Here is a 7,056-nt window from a genome sequence, read left to right on the forward strand (position 1 = left end):
ATTTGCTTTTTTGCTCTTTCATGTGTTTTCTTAATCCTAAATCCACAGTCACACACATTGACAGCACAATGTGGTTAATAAATGCGTAAGTCTTGCTTTTTGCTGTTTTTCGGGTTATTTTTCTTACAAATATTGTTATTTTATTCTTCTTCAGTCTTTTGCAGATGCGATCTATCGTGATGCAATCCTTGCAAAGGGAAATATAAAAGTTTTACATTATAAGTGATTCTATAATCTCCATAACAGGCTCCTAATTGTTTTTAAATGAAGACACTCATACTGAATATTCTTCAACTCTCTACACTCACTATTGTCAGGGCTAAACTTTAAAAACTATACACAACTTGCAGCAACAGACATAATACCATGAAGTCTAGCCTGGATTTTCAGGCACTGTGATGTGTAAATTCACCACTTTACTAGAGGATAGAGGGTAGACTTTTACTATCCTTTCCAGCTAACTCTTGTTCTTGTTGCCAAGGTTACCATACCAGCATATGATAGAAAACGAAATGATTGACTGGATAAAGAAACAGTAGAAGAGCTTCATCAGCATCCTATCAATCTGAAACTTGGTGAGCTGTCTCAGACAGAATAATCGTTGCTGACCTTTTTTATCCAGCATGTTCGGACTCCCCTGAACATTGGATGATGCTGTATGCTTTCGAAACATATGTGCAGAGATGACACTTTGTTTGTTAGCGTGTTTGCTTTGGAAAATATGACGTAAGGCAAAATAGCTCCTAGAAAATGTTTTTGCAAATGACAAAATGAACATATCTTCTTAAATTTGGCACACATCACCTTGACTACAAGACCAAGTGACATGATATAATGCCTTATTGATGTTTTGTTCCAAATATATTGGCAACGGGTCCAATTCAGACTCTCTTTGCTCATTTTTATCAAGAAAATATTGTTTGCTGTGTAGCAAAATCTCATTTATACATATAAATAGCACAAATACAACACAATACAAACGACAAATCCCAACTGCAGCGTAAAATATAAAAGCTGAGTTTTCAAAAGTTGCATTTCATGTACAATTGGATAATATTCAAACATGTATAATTGTATCATTTGTATGTACAGATGAACTCCACACAGTTTTAATGAGAATCCTGCAGTGAGCTTGTTACTGTTGCACCACTGAAAGTGTCCAGTAGATGGCAACAATTCATCAGAACTCAATACACAGGCAGCTTCAGTTCCCACAATTAAATTGGACTCCTCACAGGTTACTGACGATGAATTCCACATTTGCTCGTTAGTGTCAGTCTAACAGGCTGGTAGAATTAGAGGGAGGTGCTGCTTCGGCTTCAATGTGACGATAATAACACCATTCAGCAGTATTTATCACCAGGAAACAAGTCAACTTCCTGATGATAAATATGTTTGCGCCTTGAGCAATGTGCAAATTACACTCCATCCATCATCTGTATTTAAAGGCATTCCTGCATAAAGCTAAAGCGTAAAAATTGTTGGTAATGTCAGAAACACAGTCTGTGTTTCAGTAGAAGAAAGAAAGAAGGGAAAAGCTTCCCAGCTGCCCTCTGGCTGAGTATCTGCCATCTGGTTTCCTGTGAGTTTAAACTGCATTCATTCTGTCTTCTGCATCATTTCCACCATTAAAAGTCCTCTGCTGATGCACGGGCAAAGCTCAGAAAGCATAAAAACTGACTGTGTTAGTCTGCAGTGGTGTCAACATCCTTTTTTGAGCTTAAAATCTGCACCTAAGCCAGAAAATGTAAACTGTAGATTCACAAAAACAGGAATGCAAAATGCCATTAACACACATGTAATTGTAGAAATACACTCACAAGCAAATCAAATCTGTAAAGTAAAAATGATCTCTCCATTATAATTTGTTAATGGATTCTGCAACATAATTCCCCATATTTTCACGTAGTGGCAGCTGTTCGGCTCCGTGACCTCTGCATCCCCAGCAGTTGGTGAATTTTGATGAGAATAAATAAAAGCTGTTGGAACAATCTCCAAACTGTTAGAATTTTTCTGTTATTGTTTATAGCAAAGCCTTGTTTGCCTTTCCAACACTGACTGTACACAACGCAGAGTAGTTTTAAGTCAGACTTTGTGAACGTCAATCCCTTGGGGGTCACTATAATAATAGATGACATTTGAAAGACCACGAGTACTTCAACCTTTAATCTAAAGAAGGAAAACAAGACTTCAAAAGCTACATTAAAACCGGCTGCATTGATATGTTGATAGTCTGTCAGTTTTTGTTTCTTTGCTAAATATGTAATGCCAATGATCTTCACAAGGCTGTCAAAAGATGTTAACATGTTGAGATGAAGAACTGCATAAGAATTGTATGAAATGTATGCAGCAAATCATTTCAAGGGTTTAGCGTACAGATACTCCAAACGGTTTCTGACGTCTTGAGACTTTTACAGTCATCAGCATAGGTTGATATATGGCAGGTATACAAATGTGGACTCGCCAGGAAAAAGATCAGTGATAACATGCACTCTATAGCACATGAAAATGCATTCAGACCTGTTGCACATATATTGTGCTGTAGATTTCTTCTCAAATTAACAAAGTTGTCATTTTTGCACACATACTGCTCTCAGTGAGAAGAAAAGAAAAAGAAAAGAAAAAAAACATACTGCTCTCAGTGAAAAGGTGTTTTTAAAAGTTATATGCAAATTTTGTAAAAATCAAAAACTGAAATCTCTTATTTCGACCCTTCATCGTAGCAGTCCATTGCATTCCTGAGTGTAGTCAGGTTCTTACTGTTTGATTTGACTGTCCTTGAGACCTGACTGTAATCTGCCTGTGACAAATTGAATGAAGTGGTGAGAGTTTATAGAAGCACAAGGCCTCACAATTAACACCGCATGACAGGACAAAAAACAAGCAATAAGGTCCAAGGAACTCTCTGTAGACCTCCACTATAAAAATGTGGTAGGGCATAGAGCAATAGCAATATGTCTACAGATTTGACTGTTCCCAGGGTAGAGTGGCCTTATATGATTGTGTAATGGAAAAAGTGACAAACATCAATGATTCGAGAGCTGCCTGTCCGTCCAAACCGATTAACTGAGCACAAAATATCTTGGTCAATGAGGTGACCAGGGACTGTCACTCTAACCGAGCTTCAGAAGTCTACATCAGGGATGTGACAACCTGTCTAAAGGAAACTACCCCCACAGGACTCCATCAATCAGTCCTTTACAATAGAACAGCTAGACAGAAGTCATCCTGAGTAAAAGGCAGCCTGCTTGGAATTTGCCAAAGGGCTTTTAACAGACTTTAAGAGAACGTGGAAAAAAAGATTCTGTGGTCTGATGTGAGAAAAATGTAACTTTTTTGGGCAGAACTCCAAGCACTATGTCTGACGAGCATCAGTCACTGCTCATCACTTCTTGATATTATTCCTTACGTTGAAGCATGGCAGTGGCATCATCATGCCACCGGGGTTGCAGTGCGCCATTTTACAACAGAAATCATCTAAGGCCACTCAACGTAGTGAGGTAAAGACTATACAATATGATATTATGGTGAGGAACCCAATCAATCTAGCTATTCCTTTTGAGTAAGTACTTTGCTAAAAAATGGTAAGAAAAAAATTCTTTTTAACAGGAAGACACCTCGAGCAGAATCAGGCTGAGGGAGGGAGGCTGTAAAGGGGTGAGAGAAAGAAATAGGAGAGCAAAATAACACATAAGAGATAAATAAGCGGGGGGGATTGAGTGAGGAAAGTAACCGCAGATCAGAAACATGCAGCTCCCAAGCTAGATAAGCCTACAAAGAGGGTAAAATACAGACTAGAAGAGACGACTACATCTGAGTAACGCCAGATGTCACTGCTGATCACCTCCCAATGTCATTCTAACATTGAGGCATGGTGGTGGCATCATCATAGTATGGGGTTACATAATGGCAGTCACAGCATAAATCATCTCAGGACACATGACACAGTGAGGTAAAGATGATACGATATTATGTTATCGAGAAACCCAACAAACCCAGCTGCTACCTTTAAGTAAGCACTTAGGCATTCGTGATGTGAAAAGACTTCCTTTTACCCTGACGGGATGAGAGCAAAAGATCGCAGAGCAAAACAACGCATAAGAGAAAAATAACCCTGTGGGGACTAGATGAGGAAAGATCAGAAACATAAAGCTCCAGAGCTAGAAATACCTACAGAGAAGACAACACAAACCACAAGAGAAAAGAAGACTATCTGGTGAATGCCAGTCACTGTTGATCACTTCCTGTTGTCATTCCTACATTGAGGCATGGCAGCGGCATCATTATGCTATAGGGTGACGTATTGAGAGAAACTCAGCAAATCCAAGTATTCATTTTGAGTAAGCAATCTGGCAACAGTGGGACAAGAAAGCTTCCCTTTAACAGGAAGAAAGCCATCTACCTGGACTGGTTGGGGTGAGGATAAAAGGGTGTGAGAAAAGGATAGCTGAGCAAAAGAACACATAACAGAAAAATAAGCTCTGTGGAATTTGGCGAGGAAAGTAGCCGCAGATCAGAAGATACCAAAGATACCTGCTGAGAGTACAAAACACAAACTAGAAGAGAAGACGCAAAGTTAGTAGCATGTAATGGTGGAATATAAATTAACGTAGAGGAGAAGCGCTCGGTTTATGCTGAGGCTATACAACTGTTAACTGCATTGTGTTAGTCCTTGTCATTTATTTTTGACACGGTTTGCGGTGAGATTTCGCTGTAATTTATGTGCTCTCACACAGAAGTGACACACGAGTGGTTCGTTGTGCCTCTCCTGCCGACGTGACCTATAATACAAATTTCTACATGTGCAGCTGCCACAGCTTGTCAAGTGAATCAAAGGCACGCTGTGATGTAAACTCAGTATAAATGCTACTCCTGGGAATATTTCTGCCAATTCAACCCCGTCAGCCAAATCCAGCCATCACCCAGTCCGATAACTCGGTGAGCTTCAAAACACACCAGACCTCGGGAGTTAAAGTGGCTGTCAGTCAGCATGAATTTATTTCACTCTTCTGCAGGACATGTGGGAATCACTACATCTCTATCAGAGGAAAGTACACATTACTGTTATTTTTTCAGGCACGTCTTAATGACAGGTTAAGCGCTTCATAATGCAGTCTGCTCTGTCTTAAAGAGGTTAAAATTGAAGCTTACACAGGAGAGCCACTGATTCTTCTAATTTATTCATTCCTCTTGTAATCATGTGGGGTGCACTGATTGTACTCTTGAAAGCCTGTTTCCTTGTTGAATTGCTGCTTCCTGCTCTGATGTTTTTCGCCGCAGTGTTTTGATGAGTTCACCTCTTATTGTCTTTCATTGCATGGCTCTCTGATTTACAGCTACAATTATGTATGTATTGCAGGTAGCTCAGCTCTTTCTAGTCAAAAAGAACAATTCAAATATCCCCATCACTTTTCTTCCAAGGACAAATGACAGTCACTGTAACCATTCATGTGTTTGGGGTTTCTCACTGCAGATGGATGTCTACAATTCAGCTGCATATATCTGCAAATGAATTGTGGATATCTGCAATTATGACGAGTTCTAATTAGGCACTTCAGCACCACTGTACCAAGAGAATTTATTGAGGATAAATGTTACAGATGCACTAACAAGCCATTTCAAATATTAGAATAAATATTTTATTGAACACTGAGACACACAGCATGAGTTTAAAGGGTAATGTGTCACATACTTTTTGAGGTTTTGATCTGAGTTTTTCTCTCAGAATGCAGAATTGACTGAATATGGTAAGAGCTCAGGAAATCAAAAACCTCGAGTTTGAGCTCTGCAATCTGATTCCCCCCCTCTGCCTCTGTAATGTACCTTAAAAGCTGTGGTGTCACGCCAACCTGCTGCCAGGAAACATTATCTCACTGTGAAACTTTTCAATTTGAAAAAGTATCCAAACTGTCTTCACCCTTTAAAATCGTGCCATTCCTGCACTCAAGCGCCCGGGTGGAGTCTTTCACGTTCTGCGAGTGCCTGCAACTGATGCTCTCAAACATAACATTTAAAAACTCATTGATTGTTTTGCGACGATTACCTGCTGCGTCAGGTAATCTTCTTTTAAATGTGATGGCCTATTATAACAGCAGGTCAGTGCAAATAAGTTTAAAAAAAAATTTGTCACGGCATCGGTTAAAATCTGCTCTTCAAATTGCATCTGTAAAGTAGAAATTAAGCGCACTTTAGTAATTATTTTGTAAATGCTTTAAGCCTTCTTTAATAACCCTGTCTGTGGGTGTAAAATATTAAATGTTCACAATTACTGCATCTTTGTGCAGACTATTTAAAATCCAATAAATTGCAAGGGAAATGTGGTGAGAAACAGAGGGAATGAAGGATCTATAACTCTGATCTCTTGTGGAGCAAACTGCCTCAGTCACAGTCTCCCACTCTCACAGAAGCAAATGCTGTTTCACCGCCTTTGCTCCTAAGTGGTGGGATGAAATTCATTTGATGCTGAGAGCTGTCTGACTCAGGAGGGATGGATATTCATTTCTTGTATATACACCTGCCTCGTTGCTTTAAATCTCACTTTTGTAGAGAATATAGAGTCTCCAAGCCCAGCTACTGCCTTCAGATCTGCTGTACAGAGGGTAAATAGCAGCTGTACAGTGCAAACGGAAAAGCTCAGAGGTTATTAGCCAGGAGCTGTAGCTGCTTCTGAACCTGTCAAACTGACCAGCCTCTTCTCAGGAGGTTTGAGTCTGCCAGTTAATGAATGTGGTGTGACTCCAGCAGTCTCCCATGGTGAAGTCCAGAGACCACAGGATTGTAAAAACAGTATATACCAATCAGCCACGACATTAAAAACACTGACAGGTGAAGTAAATAAATGCCTATAAAAGGTATTCGCCCCCTTTACAGGGTTTCCTCTGTTACTGTTTTTCAATATGCATTCATGGTCAATTTTTATCAGCATTTTTGATGAAAAGAATTACAAAAAAAATCTTTCATGACAAAATTAAATCAGGTTTTTACAAAGTAATGTCAGATAATTAAAAATATAAAATGTAAAAGGGAGTATTTCTTGTCACTGTTGCCTTAGTGCTT

Source organism: Acanthochromis polyacanthus, chromosome 12, assembly GCF_021347895.1.
Source record: "Acanthochromis polyacanthus isolate Apoly-LR-REF ecotype Palm Island chromosome 12, KAUST_Apoly_ChrSc, whole genome shotgun sequence".
In the NCBI taxonomy this organism is placed as follows: domain Eukaryota; kingdom Metazoa; phylum Chordata; class Actinopteri; family Pomacentridae; genus Acanthochromis; species Acanthochromis polyacanthus.